Source organism: Erinaceus europaeus, chromosome 12 (genome assembly GCF_950295315.1).
Source record: "Erinaceus europaeus chromosome 12, mEriEur2.1, whole genome shotgun sequence".
Taxonomy (NCBI): domain Eukaryota; kingdom Metazoa; phylum Chordata; class Mammalia; order Eulipotyphla; family Erinaceidae; genus Erinaceus; species Erinaceus europaeus.
In genome coordinates, this window is record NC_080173.1 from 19,207,394 (window position 1) to 19,228,680 (window position 21,287).

General features: G+C 42.0%; 1 protein-coding gene across 3 annotated transcripts in view; it reads left to right on the forward strand.

Annotated features, from left to right (window-relative positions):
- The first annotated feature begins 6,188 nt into the window (after nucleotides 1–6,188).
- FRMD4B (FERM domain containing 4B) overlaps nucleotides 6,189–21,287 on the forward strand; it is a 407,614-nt gene continuing 392,515 nt past the window's right edge. For 2 of the 3 annotated variants that reach the window (XM_060202891.1, XM_060202894.1), the window contains exon 1: nucleotides 6,189–6,630. The gene's annotated coding sequence lies outside the window, so the exon portion shown is untranslated. Of the gene's footprint in view, nucleotides 6,635–21,287 lie in introns of all 3 variants that reach the window. The other variant, XM_060202892.1, reaches the window with a different exon arrangement.

The following is a 21,287-nucleotide window of genomic DNA, read 5'->3' on the forward strand; positions in this document are numbered from 1 at the left end:
AACTCATTATCAGATTTTCTAGCAAGAGTGGAATCTTAGTAATTAGGTAGCATAGCTACCAAATGGCTAAAGAATGTTTGTTGTATTTCCCATGGAGACTCCTTGCCATTTAGAAGAAAAGATGATACCCCTCTAAACACTGACTTAATACTTCCCCTTGCATCCTAATAGTTCACACTATTTACTTGGGGTTGAAATGTGTTGGCCCCTGTTTAAGGTGTTTCTGTCAGTGAAATGTCAAAAGAACATTATTAGACTACATTTTCTCATGCACAAAGAAATATTGTTGTTCTCTCCAAAACAATTATGTATCCACTACTGAGTGGTTCCCATTAGATTAGAATAGATTGTCCCTGTAAGCCAAAAACGAGAACAACTAGCTAGCCAAAGGACACAAGTCCATATTTCTGACTAATCATCAGCTTCATATTAGGTTGCACCCTATGAAATTGCTAGTATCTGACTTTTAAACCACAAAAAGATTTCCTACAATTTATCTGAATACCAATTTCTTTATTCTTCTAAAAATCTGTGTTTAAGGGAGTCGGGCGGTAGCGCAGCGGGTTAAGCGCAAGTGGCGCAAAAAGTAAGGATCCTGGTTTGAGCCCCCGGCTCCCCACCTGCAGGGGAGTCGCTTCACAGGCGGTGAAGCAGGTTGCAGGTGTCTGTCTTTCTCTCCCCTTCTCTGTCTTCCCCTCCTCTCTCGATTTCTCTCTGTCCTATCCAACAATAAAAAAAGGGCAACAAAAGGGAATAAATAAAATAATAAAATTTTTTTTAAAAATCTGTATTTAAGTGTTTGTTTTCTTATTTAACTTTAGAGCATCATAGCACACTTAAAACGAAGTACATATGTACATTCATTTACATTGTATGATACATTCAAAGGTTAGAGACCATCTTTGTGCCATATTTGAGTATCAGAACACAACACCATTTGGTAAGTGAAAGGCAGAATGTTGCAACTGGTAAAAGCACAAGGACCTGATCTCAAGCTTCAGCTCCCCACCTGCAGGGAGGGGAAGCTTCACAAGTGGTAGACAAGGTTACAGGTATCTCTCTCTCCCTCTCTCCCTCCCTCCCTATCTCCCTTTTTCTCTCTGTCTCTATCATAATTAAAAATAGATAAAATATTTTTAAAAATAAAGGTGATGTTTCAACTTTATCTAAATGTATGTAAGAAGGCTCTGGAATTAAATTAAAAGGTACAAACAAATTATAACATTAAACAACAAGAGGAAAGAGTTCTGTCCCAACATGTAGAATTTCCAGGTATAAAATTGGGCTGCATCAACTGTTTCATGTGTAATTAAATTGCTGAAGGTCAACTTTTTGATGCAAGATGATACCATAAATTCTCAGAACACCCCACACCCCTCCTGTAAGGAGAAGTGAACCAGGTCTGCAGGTGTCTCTTTCTCTCTTCCTCTTTACCTCCCCTTCCCTCTCAATTTCTCTCTGTCTTGTCAAGTAAAAATAAAATAGAAAGAAAGAAAAAAATGGCCACCAGGAGCTCCGGATTCATAGTGCTGGCATGGAGCCCCAGCAATAACCCTGGTGTCAATAAAAAAATTAATTAAAAAACAAAATTCTCTGAACTCCTCTTTCAAGCTCTTTATCTTCAGTTTTATGCAGTAAAAGAGATGTGTAATAGGGTTTGCCTAAATTGAGTTTCAGCTATTGAGCTAAGACAACTGTACTTCATATCTTATTTCCAAACAGATGTATCAATTTATTTATGCATTTATGCATACATTTATTTATACTAAATTTGAATATATAAATATTGGATATATTTTTTGTATGTAAAGTAGACACTAAAGCAAGGACCTGGGTTCAAACCCCATGCCCCATCTGTAGCAGGGGCCTTCAGGAGTGGTGAAGCAGATCTGCAGATGTCTAACTTCCTCTCTCCTTCTCTGTCTCCCTCTCCTCTCTCAATTCTCTATGTTCTATCAAATGAAATGAAAGAAAAAAAAATGGAAAAAATGGCCACCATTGAGCAATGGATTTGTAGTGCCGGCACTGAGCCCTAGCAAATCCTGGAGGCAAAAAAATGGAAGGAAGGAAGGAAGGAAGGAAGGGAGGGAGGGAGGGAGGAAGGAAGGAAGGAAATGGACACTGAAAATTATCTACAAGTTCATCATTCTGAATGAATATCCTTACCATACATATACCCAGACAAATTATGTATTATATTGATGTAACTTAGTTTATTCACCCAGTTGCCTATTGATTCATTGGCATGCAATTGAGCTTGTTTAGTGTCTGTGTAATTTAAAAACCAAAGTTAAAGAGAGGTCACCATGTCTCTGTATGTTCTGATTCTCTTAGCTTCAGCAAGTTTGTGCTTTCTTTAGATTTCCTGCTGATAACACAGATTTGGAATATATATTCCTTGCATATTTTGTAACTAAAGGTTTGTGTGTGAGCAGATGTTCATTAATTTGTAATAGAAAGACTGCACACTCAATTTCCTTAAGCACTTTGTGTTGTGGTTTAATTTAATAGTGCCCCTATGAAATAATCACCTTTTCCCCGTTCTATACGAGAGAAAATCGAGACCCAGAGAGTTGAAATGCCTTGCTTAAATCAGGAGCCAAGGTTTGATCCCAGGAGCCAAGGTTTGATCCCATATCTTTCTGATTCTGGAAATAGAGGTTTCACTCACCAAGATCAGACATACCCAGTTTTTTTTACTCCTTTTGTTACTAGTGTAACGATTTAGATAAATAGTAATGATTTCCAAATACTCAATAAGAATTTAAGTCACAATACTATTAGATATATCAAAAAACTATATAACAACTATGCTGTTGGTCAAGGTCAATTATGTTTTCCTTCTGAAGCATTTTCCAGTTAGCTAGGAGCTTTTAATAACAATTGTTTATTGATACATTGCATGTTACTTTGTCCCTTCTTATGGGCACTGTATATATTTCTATGTAAATTCAGGACAAACTCTTGTATTCCAAAGGCATCAAGTATATCTCATTAGTAATAAAGGGGCAACCTGTTACTTCATGTCTCCATGGAGTATTTATGGTAATTTGTTCATATGCATTTGTCTCATCTCATCAAACTAAAATTTGAGTTCCTAAAAAGTAAAATCATTTCTTCTGTTATCAATTGTTGAAGTATTTAACTTAGTGCTTACTTCAGCATTAGGAAACCTAAAGATACTTTTCATCCAGAAAAAAAATGCAATGGTTTGAGGAGGTAATGTTATGGTAGAATGAATGCCTGTCTTACATCCATAGTTGAGGGGTCCTTGGGTTTGATTCCTAGCACCATATGAAAAAGCAAGCAAAAACAAAGCAAGTGAAACTGCTAAAGTGGTGGAGTGGTGATTTGGTATTTCTTTTTCTTCCATTCTCTCTCACACTCTAACAAAAAAGTAAATATTGATCTGGAGAGGTGTCTCAGCAGAAAAGCACATACCTCACATGCATGAGGCCCTGAGTTTGGTCCTAAGGACAATATTAAAAAAGTAAAGAAGTGGGAGTCGGGTGGTAGCGCAGCGAGTTAAGCGCATGTGGTGCAAAGCCCAGGACCAGTGTAAGAATCCCGGTTTGAGCCCCCGGCTCCCCACCTGCAGGGGAGTTGCTTCACAGGCAGTGAAGCAGGTCTGCAGGTGTCTGTCTTTCTCTCTGCCTCTCTGTCTTCCCCTCCTCTCTCCATTTGTCTTTGTCCTATCCAACAGTGACAACATAAATAACAACAATACTAATAACTACAACAACAGAAACAAGGGCAATAAAAGGGAAAATGAATTTTTTTTTAAAAAGTGAAGAACTGTTAGTTACCCCCTGGATGTGTTTCTTTCAGCCAAATTCTTCATAGTTATAGCAAAAAAGACAAACTATAGGTGGATTTGTCCTGTATATTGCATATAGGATATTTACAAATTTTCACATAGTTGTCAATAATCTTAAACAATGAAAAAATTTCACACCCAAATTCAGATTTCCAGCTTCTTTTGAAATTTTGAAAAATCAGGTCATCTGAGCATTGACATCAACATTCCTATATAGCAACACTGTGATAAAAATGACAAGTCCGGATCCTGTAGAAGGAAAGATTATGTCCTCTGTTTTGCTACAGACTCCACCACCACTATTGCTTCACATTTATGACTTTGCACATCTAATTTGTGTTACTTACTTGTCCTCAAGAGCATCAATTCTGAGTTTTTGGTTGATTCTTCATATTTACAAATTCTAGAGTTTCACTGCTTTGTATACATTCTGTTCAGTCTTCTGACTGTGCCCTCCTGTAATTAGAGAAATTTCTTTCAGGAAAGCAGTTTGGAAATGTTGTTTCCTCCATGAAGCCATTTTGACTTTTCACTTCAACTGTACCCTTGCACTTCTCTTATATAAACATTTTCTATGTTGTCTAAGGTTAAGTACTGTTATAGGACCTGCTGCACTTCAAATGTTTAAAGCACCTTAGCCTTTGTATTAGTTGTTCATGTTTTTATATTTTCTTTCAGGTCATAGGCCCCTTTCTCACATAACTGGTTTTACTTACTTGAGTAAAAAATAGAATGACTAGTACAAAACTAGTGCCTAGTAAATGCACACTGATTTTAATAGAAATATACTTATAACACTGGACTTATCATAAGACTTTAACAATTTGGGCCAGACTGAGAAACAGCATCAAGAAGTCCCAGGTTCATTCCCAGTTACCACAATAAGCCAGAGATGAGCAGTGCTCTGGTAAAAACAAACAAACAAACAAACAAAAACAAAACAAGAATCTAACAATTGAAGGGCTAGCTTGCTTGCTTTCCCTTTTTCACTGCTCCTTTACCTGAGGCCCTCATGCTGCTATACACATTGAACAGATATATTGATGTAATGATTAGGGAGTTTCCAAATATCTGCTTTAAAAATAGGCATTTCGTAATTTTATATTCTTGCACTGGTTAATTAATCTCTCTGGGTTTCAGGTTCCATGATATTCTCTTTCTCCCAAAAGAACTAAATGAGAAGATACCAATTGAACTCCTTGCATAGTTCAGGTCTGGGCAGGGTGCATGTACAATAGCCTTGCAACAAATGTTAGCTATTCATTCAATGTTTTATTTAATTGAAAACGAGCAGTTCATTCGACACCAGAAGAAACTTTGTAAACCTCACACTGTATATAATCTTTATCGATCAATTCATATATATGCATATATATTATTTCATATTAGTGGCAGCTAGGTACTTTGTGGACTCATGATTTGTCAGAAAGAAAAAAGGATGAAAAATTCTGAAATTTACTTTCAAATGCTGACATTGGAAGAGTCAACTACATTTTCGCTTAAAATAAAAAAAGCTTTATAATTGTACAGCTGCACGATAATCCCTTAAAATACAGGTTTGCTGTTGAAATCAGTGAATTCAAATTATACAGAAAAGTGGGTCTGCGAAAGGCACACACGTTGAATTGTTTGGGAAACATTTTTTTTTTCTCTCAGCCCTGACAGAGTTCTTCTGCAATTCTTCTTGCCAAAGAGTATTTGGAGTCAATAACTAAAAATAATCTCAACAGGAGAGACTCTTCAGGAATGACCCTCCCTTCTCTACTTGCTGTCTCATGCCCTGCATTTGACCAAGTTGGAATGTTTGCCCTGTCACTTATTATCTGTTCTCGAGTTTTTCCTCTCGGGAGTTTCCACATCGGTGAAGAATGCACAACAAAATACTACTGCATCGCAGGGGCTGTTCTGCAGAATAAATACCTGCCACGTGTGGGCTGTTAGTCTTGTATCTTCTCTCTCTCTCTCTCTCACCTTCCCTCGCTCCATCTCATTCCCTACCCCTCCATTCTAGAGGGAATTTCAGATCTAAGCGCCTCCCTCAAGCCGCGCCCGGGGCCTCCTCTTTATTCTTTGGGCGGCGGGGTCCCGGGGTGCCTGCAACCTGGGAGGCGGAAAAAAGTCCCTTCCAGCGCTTCTCGGAGGCGGAGGGATCAAAAGGGTCGCGCAATAAAGTCCCCGCGCGCGCTGGGCACCAGCGCCTCTTCTCAGCTGCAGCTGCAGCCGCAGCCGCAGCCGCTGTGGGGCCCGGTGCGCTCCCTGCCGTCCTCCCCACCCTCTCGCCCTCCCTCCCCTCCCGATACAATGACTGGGCCGGTACGGCGCATCAGCCGAGTCTCATTGGCAGCGGCCGCCCCAGCCCCCAAGAGGCGGCGGGCGGGGGCAGCTGAGGAGAAAGAGAGAAAACCCTGAGCGCCGCTGACAGAAAGGAAGCCGGCCGGCCGGACGGAAGGGCGCGAGGGAAGCTGCAAGTGCGGATAAAAGCTGAGCCGCGCGGCAGCGAGCGGAGGCGCCGGCGACCCGCAGCCCCGCGTCAGGGGGGTGGGGTGGGGGGGGATGCGGCTGGCGCTGGCCGCCCAGCGAGCCGGCGAGTCGGGCCGCGCCGCCGCTCACGTGCCGGGAGCTGGGAGCCTAGGCTGCTGACAGGAGGAAGGAGCGCGAGGCCACCTACGTGCCGGTGCTGCGCTGAGAGGACTCGCAGGGCCGGCCGGGGGAGCCGCGTCCCCGCGTCGCCGCGTCCCGCGCGGTGAGCGGCAGAGACAATAAAGTAGCGCTCGGCAGCCAGCGGGCGCCCGAGGGAGGAGGCGACGGAGCAGGTAGGTAGGTAGCTGGGCGACGGCTTGGGCAGCACGGAACGCGCTTGACGGACGCGACCGCGCGGAGCCGCCACAGCCCGCGCGCTCTGGGTGCGCACGCGGGGCACCGCGCGCACGTCTGGAGACCCCCAGCGGCGCTGCGGGTCCGGGGCTCTGGCGCGGCGGCAGGAGACAAGCCCCGCCCCTCCGCCCGCCGGCCGACTGCAGCCTCAGCGCTCGTGCCCCCCAGAGCCCCCCACAAGAGGGGGGGGGGACTTGGTCTCTCCCGTGACCCCGCGGCAGGAAGTTTGGCGGGTTTTCCAGGGTTGGAGCGGGTGGGGCTGTGCAAAAGGCGCCGCCTGGGACCCTGTGCTCCGGCGGTGGCTTCGCGTGGTGCTGGGAGGTGGGGAGAGAGGTTGATGCATCCCAGATCCGGAGGAGACACTTTGGAAAGACGGCAGGCGGAAGGAGTGGGGAGAAAACCCTGCAGTCTGCAGAAGGGAGCATGCTGAGGCTTTTGCTTTGGGCGTGTGGGGAAAAAAATAGAAAAGCTGTGAGCCTGTGGCTCAAATCTTACCTTTTTTTTTTTCCTAGAGTATTTCATTTCTCTTATAGCAAGGGGGGGCGGGAGGGGGTATTGATTGGGATATTTCGGTTTAGGACCCTAGGATACTCTATCTTGGCATGGAAGATTGTTTTGCTCGGAAAAGACACCGCCCCCCGCTCCCTGCACCCCCCCCCCCCATCCCTTGGTCTTGCTCCCAGACAGGGATGAGAGCTTGTGCTAGGGCTTCCCCAGGCCCCAGAAGGAAGGCGGCCGCTACGGGATGAGGAGGAGGAGATCTCTCTCTCAATCTCTCTCTCTCTCTCTCCCTCTCTCCCTCTCTCCCTCTTTCCCTCTTTCTCCCTCGCCCTCCATCCCTCTCTCCTTTGTGTAGCCTCTGCCTCCCAGATGTGAGAGGGTTGGGCCGGGCGCTCCTGGGTGGGGTGCTCATCATCATCCTGAGCATTCCTGCGACCTGTTAGGACTTGTAAACATACCGGAGCCAACTCCTCTGAACTTTGCAAACTGACTTGGTTTGCTGGTACCCAGGCGGCCCCTGGGGGGGGGGGGTGGAGAGAGAGAGACTCCTGGGTGCTGACAGCAGCAGTCTCACCCCCACCCCCACCCCCACCCCGGAAAGCTGAGTGATCCTTTGCCCCAGTAATTGATAACCACCCCGTTGGGAGGGTGAATACTAGATTTTAGCGCATGCTGAAACATGCTGTTTCCAGTCCGAAAGAGAACGGGTCTGTGTGTCTTCCAAATGACTTGTCTAGAAGGGGCAGAAACAGAGCTTGGCCTTACTTAACGTCCTCAGGCTATGCCTTCATCCGACAGTCAGTCACACACACACACACACACACACACTCTCTCTCTCTCTCTCTCTCTCTCTCTCTAAAAGAAGGATGCCTTGGTCCGGTCAGAATAGCTCAGTTGGATAGTGTGCTGCTGTGTCAGGGTGTGTGACCCAAGTTCAAGCACAGCCCCCACCACGCTGATGAGGTTTTGCTGCTGTGGTCTCTCTCACTCACTTTTCTTCTGTCTCTGTCTTGCTTTCTCTAAGCTTTTATTTATTGGAGCAGGTGGTGGCGCACCTGGTTGAGTGCAAATGTTATTACAGTGTGCAAGGACCCAGACTCGAGCCCCTAGCCCTCCCCCAACCTGTAGGGGAAAGCTTTGCAAGTAGTGAAACAGTGCTGCAGGTGTCTCTCTGTCTCTAGCCCCCCTTCCCTCTTGATTTCTGGCTGTCTCTGTTCAATAAATACAGATAATTTTTTTTTAAAAAAAGAGAATACTTTAAAATTTTTATTTATTTATTAATGAGAAAGGTGTCCAACAGATGAGTGGTTGAGTAAGCAGTGGCATATATACACGATGAAATACTACTCAGCTATTAAAAATGGTGAATTCACCTTTTTACCTTTTCACCTCATCTTGGATGGAGCTTGAATGAATCATGTTAATCGAGATCACTCAGAGAAGGATGAATATGGGATGATCTCACTCATAGATAGAAGTTGAAAAATTAAGAACAGAAGGGAAAACACAAAGCAGAACTTGGATTGGAGGTGGTATATTGCAAAGTTAAAGACTCTGGTGTGTGTGTGTGTTTCGGGGGGGGGAGTTCAGGTTCTGGAACATGATGGCAGAGGAGGACCTAGGTGGGGGTAGATTGTTATGTGGAAAGCTGAGAAATGTTACACATGTACAAACTACTATATTTTACTATCAATTGTGAACTATTAATCCCCTCAATAAAGAAAAAATATTTTATATATTAATGGGAAAGACAGGTGGAAGAAGAGAAAGAACCAGACATTTCTCTGATTCATGTGCTACTAGGGATGGAACCCAGGACTTCCTGCTTGAGCGTCCAATGCTTATCCACTGCACTATCTCCCAGACCACTCTCTCTGTTTCTATCTAGAGGAGAAAGGAAAGGATGCTTTACATTGCTTTGCAGGATGTCAGGGTGTCAGCCATCCTGAGACACTTTGGGAGCTTCGTAGTTAGTCCATGTAGTGGTAAGCTTAGTGTTGGGGAGGAGGTGAAGTAATTTGGAATAAGTCAGCCTCCATTTCCATGGGCTCTGACTTCATGTATCAGTCTCCTAGCCATGACAGTATCTCTAAAATGAACGTGCTGTGGTGCCCTTTATGATGAAGAAGAAAATAATAATTCCGGTAACAATTTTGCTTCCATTCACTTCTTATATGGTTAAATAAGACAGTGTTTCAATAGAGTGGTTGGTCAGGTAAGCACCCTGTCTTTATTTGGTCTCTAGAGTAAACACAGTAAACTAGGAGATTGCAAGGACTTCCAATGATGACTTGAATAGGAGAGTCTTATTATTTCTCTATGACATCTACAGGAATTAATCATACACTTTATTTGCTAAATTTTAGTAATGGAGGTGAAGTATATTTGAACAAAAAGATGATGGGAAATGAGGATATCTACCTAAAACACCATTACAGTGAGATTTGATTTTTATTATCACTGGGGAATTTCTTTATTTTTTAAAATTTTTTATTAGCAATTTAAGATTGAGTTACAAAATTACACATCAACAGGGGTATAGTTCCACACCATTTCCACCACCAGAGTTCTGAATTCCAAGTCCCTCTATTGTAAACCAGTGTTGTTCTCCTAAGGTTGCAGACATGGGTTAACTGTCACCTCTACAACTATCTGTCTACATTTGTACATAATTGCCCCCCTTTTCTTCCAGGTCCAATCCTCTCTGCCCCTTCAAGCCACACTTAACCCTATTACTACATTCAAATATCTTTCCCCTCTTTGTCCTCTTTGTCTGGGACCTGATGGAGCTGGAGTTTCGAGCCCTCTTACCTCTTCCTCCTATTACTTCCCCCCACTGGGAGTATGGATCAAAGTTGTTTTTGAGGTACAGAAGGTAGGAGTTCTGGCTTCTGTAATTGCTTCTCCACTAGACATGTGCAGTGAAAAGTCAATCCAGACACCCAGCCTGTTTCTATCTTTACCTATCTATCCAGAGAGGTAAGGTTCCAGGACACATTGGTGAGGTCATCTGCCCAGAGAAGTCTGGGTGAAATCATGGTAGCATCTGTAAGCTGGTGTCTGGAAGGTGGCAGGACATAAAGTGAGACAAAATGATTAATGAACAGGAACTAAAATGTAGGAACAGAGCAGATGAGATTAGGGATTTTAGGCTGGAAGAAATCTTGAAAGTCCATTTTAGGCATGTTTCTAGGGCCAATGATTATAGTAGTTTTTTTTAAAATGTTTTTTGTATTATCTTTATTGATTGGATAGGGACAGCCAGAAATTGAGAGGGTACAGAAGATAGAGAGGGTGAGAGACAGAGAGACACCTGCAGTCCTGCTTCACCACTCATGAAGCTTTCTCCTCTGCAGGTAGGGACCAGAGGCTCGAACCTGTGCCCTTGGGCATTGTCACATGTGCATTCAACCAGGTACACCACCAACTGATCCCTGACTATAGTAGATTTGCTTGGTTTGGTAGCTAGCATGAAGTTGGATAAAAACATTGTCTGAGAAAATAGTGTCAGAGTAAAGTAGTAACAGGGCTTGAAAGTTGGATTAGGGCAGAGAGCTCCCCCATTCTTGGAAATATTCCATGGATAGAATTAACTGTTTATCTCCATCCACCTGACCCAAGGCCCATACATATACATTTATATTTAGCACTAGAGCCTGTGGAACTCAATTGGTCTGAGCTCGAAGCTCATGGTCACAGCTGAGAACAGTGCAGGCTGCATTCATTTCAGAACCAATTTTCCTCAAGTGGCAGGGCATCACTGTGGAATTTCTCAAGTCACTTCTGGGCATGCAAGTGATTGTTTTAAACTTTACTGTTTTGAAGTTAATAAAATTAAGAAATTGCAGAAAAATTAAAGGGCTTCTAAAACAAGTAGACAGTTGAGCCTAAGTACCTGAAAATTGTGGGAGGCAGTTAACATCTTTCCACCTCTCTTTCTCTCTATCACACACTGTATAAGCAACTAGTTTTCTCAGTATTCTTGATTGTCACTGGCCTATTTCCAGCAAGCTCGAGAATCCTAGTTCTCCATTTGATTCCAGATTTAATAAAGTCTCTGTAGTGCTTTTGAGTAGATAAAAAGAACATTTTGGCTAACTGACAACACAAATAAGATATATGGAAAACAGTTAAAAGTACCGTCGCTGTCTTATCCAGCCTTTAGTAATTGTCTAGAGTTTCAGGATTTCTTCATCAGTGCCATATACACAATGAGTGAAAGTCTGAGTCTCATACTGCAAGTGATCTCTCAATCTCTCTCCTCCTTTTCTCCCTCTCCAGCCTTTCCCAACCTTCCTTCCTTACTTCCTTTAGATTTGCCCCAGAGATCTGTGTTTGTTACAAAGCTCAACTTTTACAAAGTCACTGAAATTTCTGTCTTTCGTGTGTAGATATCTAAGTCCTGTTATTCAGTTCATCAGTAGAACTCTGGTGTCTCCTCACTTACCTACTTCACTTCTTTTTTAGGCATAGTTTTTGCTTCAGAAGGCACTTGTCTTTTTTGCATTTTTTTTTTTGTAACTCATTAATTTGTAGGTCATTAGGATTTTTCTCTTTTCCAGAAAACCTATATAGTTTGCGGTAGGGAAGGGATGGTAAAATAGTCACCCCCAAATTCACAACTGCTTGATTTAAGGGCCTATTTACCTAATTATATGATGATGGAAATTATCATGTTATTTCTTATCTCATTCTTAACCTAGTTTCATAAGACATCGTTTTCAAAATGAAGGATATGAAATCAGTGTGATCAACTGCAGTCAGTATTTTTTTCAGAGGTATAACAGGATAGGAAATAATCATACTATATTAGTAAGGATTCTACAACTTCATGAAAGTTTGAGTAAGTTATGTGTCTATGGTTGTATGCATTCTGGGTTGCAGTATGAAATGTAATTCTTATGAATGACTATAAAAAACTCTGCAAATCACAGGATGTATTTGTTTGTTTTTTCATTGCTGGAGCTTCAATGCTCTAAACCATTTTTTTTTTCCAGATAAAACAGAAATAGAGGGGGAGAGGGAAAAATGCTACAGTTCTGGTATTTCTTCCAGTTTGGTGGGGTCAAGTTGGAAGTTGATTTATATGCATGGTAAGGCAGTCACAGTATCAAGGTGAGCTATCTTGCCATGCTCGAGCACCCAATTAAGTAGAAGATATATATATATATATATATACTCATGCGGATATAAATGAATATGTGTGTATGTATCTGTATGGCATACACAGGTTTAAGATACTATAAGATGCACATAGGTAAAACTGGCTTCAAGAGCCTTTTGATCAGTGTTGCTCAAAAACTTCAGGATATGAGTTTTTAGATTTTTTTCTTTTATTAATCAGAGGTTTAATATTTATTTACAAGATTATAAGATAACAGGGATCAGGCTCCACACCACACCCACCCCCAAAGTTTTAGGTCTCTACCTCCTCAGAAAAGACCACCATAGTTTACCCAAAGTGTCAAAAACAGGTTGGGTTATTTTAATTTTCTTTGCAAGTTTGTGTGTTTCTATTTTCTATATTCCACTTTTTTTTTTCTTCTTTTTGCCTCCAGGGTTATCACTGGGGGGGGGGGGGGTTGGTGTCTGTATTATGAATCCACTGCTCCTGTGGCCATTTTTTCCTTTTTTTTTTTTTTTTTGGATAGCACAGAGAGAGATTGAGAGGGGAGGGGAGGACAGAAAGGGGGAGAGAAAGAGAAACACCTGCAGACCTGCTTCACTGCTTGCTAAGGGAGTCCCCAGCAGGTAGGGAACCAGGATCCTTGCACTGGTCCTGTGCGCTTAACCCAGCATGCCACCACCCAGCCTTCTATATTACACATTTGAGTAAAACCAAATTGTTTTTTCATCTCTTTACTTATTTCACTGAGCATAATCCACTCATTTTGTCCCAAATAAATACTATCAAGATTTGATCTATTTCTTTTCATCTTCCATTCTGCCTTTTTCTTTCTTCCTCTGTACTGAGTTCCCAGTTGGGTGGCCAGGCAACTGTAGCAGTTGCCAGTTTACACAATTCCAAGTTTAAGTCCAAACCCTCTTTCCAATTTCTTTTTTTTTTTCCTCCAGGGTTATTACTGGGCTCGGTGCCTGCACCATGAATCCACTGCTCCTGGAGGCCTTTCCCCCCCCCCCCACTTTTGTTGCCCTTGTTGTTGTAGCCTCGTTGTGGTTATTATTATTGCCATTGTTGATGTCGTTCGTTGTTGGACAGGACAGAGAGAAATGGATAGAGGAGGGGAAGACAGAGAGGGGGAGAGAAAGATAGACACCTGCAGACCTGCTCCACCGCCTGTGAAGCAACTCCCCTGCAGGTGGGGAGCCGGGGCTCCAACTGGGATCCTTACGCCAGTCCCTGCGCTTAGCGCCACATGCGCTTAACCCACTGCGCCACCACCCGACCCCCTCCAATTTCTTAAACAAAAAAGTTTCAATTCTAATTAACCCCTCTGGCTTAGCTGGAAGAAACCACAGTGATGGGGTCCCATCTATTCCCCATGGGCACTTTCAGAAGTCTTGACCTTTAAATGAATATAGTTGCTGGAAAAGGGTGAAAGGAATGCTGAGAGAGTCTAATAAATGTTTGTAGCAATGCCCAAATGTAGGTTGTTTCTTTTCTCTTTGAAGCCCACAATAATGGAGGCTGAGTTGGATAATGTTCAGGCAAATGGGGTTTCAATATATGTTCTCATTTGTGTCAGGAAAAGCTTAGCTGTCACTTTTAACATAGTTAAGATCAGGATTTATGAGATCAAAATGCAGAGCATGTCAGATTGGTAATGGTGGTGCTACTTGCCAATGATACTGATGAAAAAACACAGATACATTGATTTAAAAACCACTATCGACTCCAAACTTCTTACTAGAAGTTATTCTGATCCTTTTTGCATTTATGTGCAAATCTTGGAAGTTACTTATTCTAATCAACCTGTGTTGATCTGGTAAAAGCACTTGTTTGAGAGGTTTCTTCTGAGCAAATTTGACAAATACAACTCTGTAAGACCCAAGGCCAATGAGTTCTCTGCTCTGCAGCCCTTCAGCTTTGAGGTATTAATCTGGGTCTGTGTCTGTGGTACTTTACCCATGGGAATGTACTGCTTTTAATTGTCCTCTGTCACTTCATGTACAATTATCCTGTGGGAAGGAGGGTCTTAATTATGTATGACTGTGAGGATAATATTCACTCACAGTGGAGGTCCATAGGAGTAGGGTGAACATGCTGAGTTGCCTGGGTCAATGTTGATTATAGTCTGTGCCTCTAGTTTGGATGGTAAATTATATGATCACCTTACCTAGCATGATTGTTTTAAGGGGCCATGATTAGGGATCTTTTCATAGATTAAATTATAAAAATTCCTTTCACTAGGCAAGATTAAATGATAATATCTACAGACTGATGCTTATATGGTAAAAATGAAAATGAAAAAGCTACTACCAGAAGTTCAAGAGAGTGTAGTAGTTCTTATCCAATGGTGATATTCCCTTGGGGAAGCACCTTTCAGTGTCTAGAGAAATTGTTGGTTTTGCCACTTGGTGGACGGTGCTACTGGCATCCAATGGTCAGAGGCCAAGGATACTGATAAACAGCCTATAGAACAATACTTGATGGCAAAGAATGATCTAGCATAGTGCGAAATTGAGAAACTCTGGGGCAGTGGTTCCATGTGAAGAGGAGGGAAAGAGTTTGGGAGGCTTCTGGAATAACAAAACAGTGGCTCTATGGCTACTAATTGGGAGATAATTACTGAACTATATACTTACATTTTTGCTCACTTTTTCATGTATGTTATATTCACAAATAAAGAAGCATTTGAAAATCATCCCTTTATATAACTGATGGATGAAATGTATTTTTAAAAGATTTACCTATTGCCTTCTGACAGAGAGAAAATGAGGGATCCACTCAGCTCTGGCATAAGGTAGTGCTAAGGACTGAATCTGCAGTCTCTGGGGCCTCAGCCATCCAAATTAGTCCTCTAACAAGCTGAGCTTCATCTTTTTACCCCCAGGATGAAACTTCTTATACCTGGTAGTGGTGGTGTTTGCATGTGAAGGTGCAATGCGTAACAGTAGATCTAATGGTAACAAGAGCTACCCATGTTTGCCAAGTGTCCCCCTATGCCAACAAGCCATGATGCTTGTTGAGTAGGAAAAGTCCGTGTTTTATTCTGTCCTGCAGGATAGCTTCTGGTTATGAACACTGCCTCTCTAATCAGATATTCTGCTCTCAAATCCAAATCTCAAATCCCACTAAAGCGTGACTTTGACCAAATTGATTAACTTTCTTTTGTGCCTCTGTTTCCTTATCTTTAAAATGGAGTCCCTATGTCAACATTATTGTGAGGACAGAAAACCACAGTATAAAACATTTTATATAGTATCTGCTGCATATTAAATATTAAATATAGCCTTCCTCTGCAATCTGAAAGTCCCTATTAGGCCATTTTGATTTTATATACAAAAGACAAGCATTAGTATCTGTTTTTCCTAATGGAAAGAAATCCAAAGGGGCTAGTCTGACTTAAGACAAATTTGCCAAGAAGTATAACATTCAGTGTGAGTTTTGCATCAGTGGACTCTTGAGGCAGAGGCACCCTGAGCAATGACAGTGGCCTCACCAAACTCCTTTAACTCCTTTCCCAACACTCTTCTGTAAGTTTGTCCATATCATTCTTTTAGTATATGTGAGTGTTATTTTCGGAGTTACTTATTTATTTTTTAAATTGCTGCCAGGTTTATTGCTAGGCTTAGTGCCTGGACAATGAATCCATCACTCCTAGAGGCTATCTCTTCTTTCTTCTTTTTTCTTTTTTCCCTTCTATTTTTATTTTTTGATAAGACAGAGAGAAATTGAGAGCAGAGTGGGAGATAGAGGAGCGAAGAGGAAGATAAACATCTGCAGACCTGCTTCACTGCTCATGAAGCATGTTCTCTTTAGATGGGGAGAAAGGGCTGGAACCCTGGTCCTTGCTTATGGTAACATAGTCTCTTAACTGGGTGTGCCACTCTGAGCCCCTAGGATTTATGTTTTATCCTGATTTAGTAAGCTGCTTTGGGGATCTGGGAATGTAAAGTTACTTTCCGTATCAATTAATAGGTGTGGTTTTTTTTTTGTTTGTTTGTTTGTTTTGCTTTAAGTCAATTCAGCTTAGAAAGATTTCAGAGAAACTTGATTTCTGAAGAGTGGGGGTGGAAATCTGTACTTAATAAATATTAAGTACTATTTGCACATTCTGGAGGATAGAAAAAGTATTTTTTATTTTTATGGTCATCAGGGCTATCACTGGGGATTAATACCTACATGATGAATCCACCATTCCCAGTGGCCATTCCCCCCCCTTTCTCCCTTTCTTTTTATTTGATAGGGCAGAGAGAAATAGAGAGGGAAGGGAGAGATAGAAAGGGAAAGAGACACCTGCAGCACTGCTTCACTGCTAGTGAAACTCCCAACTGACAGCTGGGGACTGGAGGCTTGAAGCCAGGTCTTTTTTAAAAATTTTTTTATATTTATTTATTTATTTTCCCTTTTGTCGCCCTTATTGTTTTTTATTGTTGTTGTTATTGATGTCATTGTTGTTGGATAGGGCAGAGAGAAGTAGAGAGAGGAGGGGAAAACAGAGAGGGGGAGAGAAACATAGACACCTGCAGACCTGCTCCACCGCCAGTGAAGCAACTCCCCTGCAGGTGGGGGCCAGGGGCTCGAACTGGGATCCTTATGCAGTCCTTGCGCTTTTTGCCACATGCATTTAACCGGCTATGCTACCGCCCGACTCCCGAACCCAGGTCTTTGAACCTGGTCCTTGTGCATAGTAACATTTGTGCTCAAGCAGATGTGTCAGTGCCTGGCATCTAGAAAAATATTAATAATTATATTTGTTGAACATTAACTATGTGCCAGATTTTTTTTCCTACTGTAGTTCAGGAGAACTCAGGGCCCTGTGTTTGCATGGACATCACTAAGCAGCCTCCTGGGTCTAGTTTCACTTTTTTAATTTAGCAAGAGAGAAGAAAGACACCAGAGTATTGCTTCACCGTCCATGGAACCCCTCTGGTGCTGTTTCTCATGTTCCTGTGTAATGATAGGGCTTGAACCCAGAGCTTTACTCAGGGTAATATGTGCCTTATACTAGGTGATCTATCCCCCACCCTTCTGTGATAGATTTTAAGCTAAAGCATTTTCAGCTATCATTTTCTTTATTCCTACATATTCTATGGCATGTGTATTGTATTTACACGTCGTTAATATTATTCTTACTCTAATTTTATAGATGAGGAAAACTCAGACTTAATGCAGCTAGTAAGTAATGGAGCCATAATTTCAAACTGAAGTCTTTTTGACTCCAGAGCTTCTGCTCTTATTTATTATGTCATATTGTTAGACTTGGAAGGGAGCTTTGAGGTCAGCTAACCCACAAAAATGAGCCCCAAAGAGATTATGGGATTTGGCAAGTGATTACAGGGTGGTGCAGGACCAGAGCCCAGATATACTGCCTCCACTTGCCTTCTTGTCCATCCATGTTTGGGGGAAGATAGCACCTACTTCACAGGGAAGCCTGCTGGGTGGGAGCAGGGACAGGCCAGGGACCAACTTAGTAGTCTGGGCTATGTCTTCTGATTCAGCAACAAAACATGTGGAGCTTTGTCTAGTTACCAAAGTGAGGAAACGGAAACCTGGTGCTACAGGAGTTAATTTTAGGTGGTAAAGATTTGTTTTGTTTTAGTGATTCTTTGTTTTAATTTGTACCAGATTTTTTTTAAAACGTAGGCTATAAAATCTTATTAAAGAATATGTCTTTTTCTGCCTTGCTGACTAAATTTTTAACAGACTGCATATTAGGCAAAATATAGTATCAGTATTAAGTCTTTTAAAATGCAGGTATTGAGGCTTGGGGAACAGCATAATGGTTACCCAAGACTTTCATGTCAGAGGCTCCGAGGTCCCATGTTCAATCCCAGTCACCACCATAAGCCAGAGTTGAACAGTGCGCTAGCTAAATTAAAATAGATTAATAAATAAATGTAGATGTTAGGTAAAATACAGTGTGATTGGTATTTTAAAAATGGCTAAACCAGTCTGAGGAGATAGCATAGTTTTTATGCAAAAATATTACCATGCCAGAGACTAGGAGTTGCCAGGTTCAGTCCCCAGCTAGAGCCCCAAAGCATTCTGATTAAAATAAAATTTAAAAAGAAAACTATATAATGAAAGAAAAATGGCTAAACGTATGAAGAAAAGATATTATTGAACAAAGACTGGGAAATACAGGATCAGAGCAATATTTCTTGATCTTAGTGCATATGAACCACTTGGGATTGGGTTCAGAGTCAGTAGATTTAAGAATCTGTGATGCTGGTATCCTGGTGATGCCAGTGACACTGGCTGAAACAACTACATTTTATATATCAGAGGCTTAGAGAATCAAATAGATGTGTTGGGTGCTATGTAAGTTTTAAAGCAATCTAAGGTAATAATTCCCTATCTCCAGAAGCTTAATCTAGTTGGGGAGTAGAACATGTGGAGGGGGGAGGTGTACCAGTTAAGTGCACATAGTGAGAAGAGGAAGGACCGGCACAAGAATCCTGGTTCCAGTTCCTGGCTTCCCACCTGCAGCAGGGTCGCTTCACAACTGGTGAAGCAAGTCTGCAGGTGTCCATCTTGCTCTTCCCCTCTCTGTCTTCCCCTCCTCTCTCCTCTCTCAGTTCCTCTCTGTTCTATCCAACAACAACAACAGAGACAACTACAACAATGGAAAAAAAGATGGCTGCCAGCAGTGGATTCATAGTGCAGGCACTGAACCCCAGCAATAACCCTGGAGGCAAAAAACAAAATAACATGTGAATGAACATGGGAGGTAAACCTCCATCAAGAGAAAGTGTGACAAAGAAGAGGTTAGGTTCCCAGGGCTGCTGCAGTGGGGTGAGAGGATAGATAGGTTGGACAGGGTGAGATGTACACTTGAGTCTGAAAAACTCATAGCAGTAAGTAGAGAGTTCCAGTTGCACACTATACTTCAGGCAAATGGTTAATATCAAACATCTATAGAGAACTCATACAGCTCAACAAAAGGAAAAAGAACAATAAAAAAATTGGGTAGAAGATTCTCTAAAGGAGAGCTACATATGGCTCACAGACATATACGGAAATTCTTCAGTTCATTCATCACCAGAGAAATGCAAATCAAAACTATACTGAGATTCCACCTCACACCTATGGGAATGGGCTCCATCAGTAAAACAAGAGAAATGTTGGAGAGGATGTGTGGAGAGAGGCTGTGGAGAGACACTGCTGGTGGGAGTGCAAACTGGTGCAAACACTAATGGAGAACAATGTGGAGAATCCTTAAACCAATGCAAATAGAAATGCCATATGATCTAGCAGTTCTACTCCTAGTTATCTACCCAAAAGATGTGATAACACTGATTCAAAGGGATATATGTACCAACCCCATATTTATAGTGGCTTTATTCACAGTAGAAAAAAATTGGAAACAACCAAAATGACCTTCAATGGATGACTGGATAAAAAAGTTATCAGACATATACTAAACAGTATTATGCAACAGTGAAAAAAAAAAAAAGATGATATTGTGCCCTTTGGGATAAAGTGGATGGAATTAGAATTGGAGAAGATTATGGCTATAGAAGAAAGTAAGGAGGGGAAGTACAACTACAGAATGGTTTTTACTCATATGTAGAAGATAGACAATTGAGTATATGAATGTGAAAAAAGAAGAAAAAAAAAAAAACCAAGATGTCAACCTATTTCCAAGATTGTGGGAGAACCTATAGTGGTTATGAGGGTGGGGATGGGGACAAAGACCGTTGGTGATGGGAGTGGTAAAAAAATAATAATTAATTAGAGAGAGAGAGAGAGAGTGTGTGTGTGTTCATTCCAGAATGGGCATTTTAACTAACAGGGTGAAGGGCGAGAGTGTGTGTGTGTGTGTGTGTGTGTGTGTGTGTGTGTGTGTGTGTGTGTGTTCATTCTAGAATGGGCATTTTAACTAACAGGGTGAAGGGCAAAATTACAGGGAAGGTTGTTTTTAAAATGTGCAAAATGAAAGTTTCAGCCATAATCTGATCAACACAGAAACTCAAGTCTGGAACTTTTTGTTAGAGCAATTTCCTTCAAAGAATAAACCCCACTGTGGTAATAATAGTTCCCATTTATTGACTTGTTATAAGTGTCAGACACTTACCAGGTACTTTTCATATAATATTTCATTCTTTACAATAGCCCGCACTATACAGAGTTGGAACTGAGACTTGGAGAGACCTTGTGTTCAAAAAATCACATAGCTAGTGACAGACTCGGAATTCTCACAGCTGGGTCTGTGTTCATTGACACTACCCTGCAAAGGACTCTGCTCTTTGCTGGCAGTTGCAGCTTGAGAGATTTAACTTTTGCTCCTAGAATATACCTCAAGAGGAAGAGGTAGGGAAGGAGGTGGGAGGCGGGCAGTATTCTAATACACCCTCCTGTTTCATAGGAGGGTACTGCTCCCTGAAACAGATCTTGGGCACAAACCCAAAGCTATCAAGTACTTTGTGTCTCACCATTATTTAGAAAAGATTGTGTTCCTTTCTGTCCTGTGAATAAACTATTAGCATATGAGCATTTAGGGCATTGTGATTTATATAAGAAGTGTTTTCAAAACTGCCCCTGCCCCACTCAGAAATTGCACTGTTTTGTTGCAATAAGGAGGAGCTTTCTTTTGAAAATCACTGTCTAGCACCCTAGACAGACAGTTATTTGAAATAATTACACTGCTGTCACAGCATGGGGCCTGTCACAGCCTCTCCAGACTCAAAAAGGTCTTTCTGGAATACCAGCATCCATCTTCCAGCTGGTGCTTATAACAGCTGACAGAATTGGTAAGGGAGCCGACAATGATGCGGCTGAGGATTGTTTTCATGCTTCCCTTGTTGCATCTGACTGAGCCCATCTCATCAATTCAGTCATTGCAAAAGAGCAGAGGGACCATATGTGACCTAAATGGGAGACATACACAGGCGCCAGCTCTGGCCTGGCTCATCAAAGACTAATGCTGTACCAGGTCTCCTCCAGAGAAATAAAGAGCTGGCAACT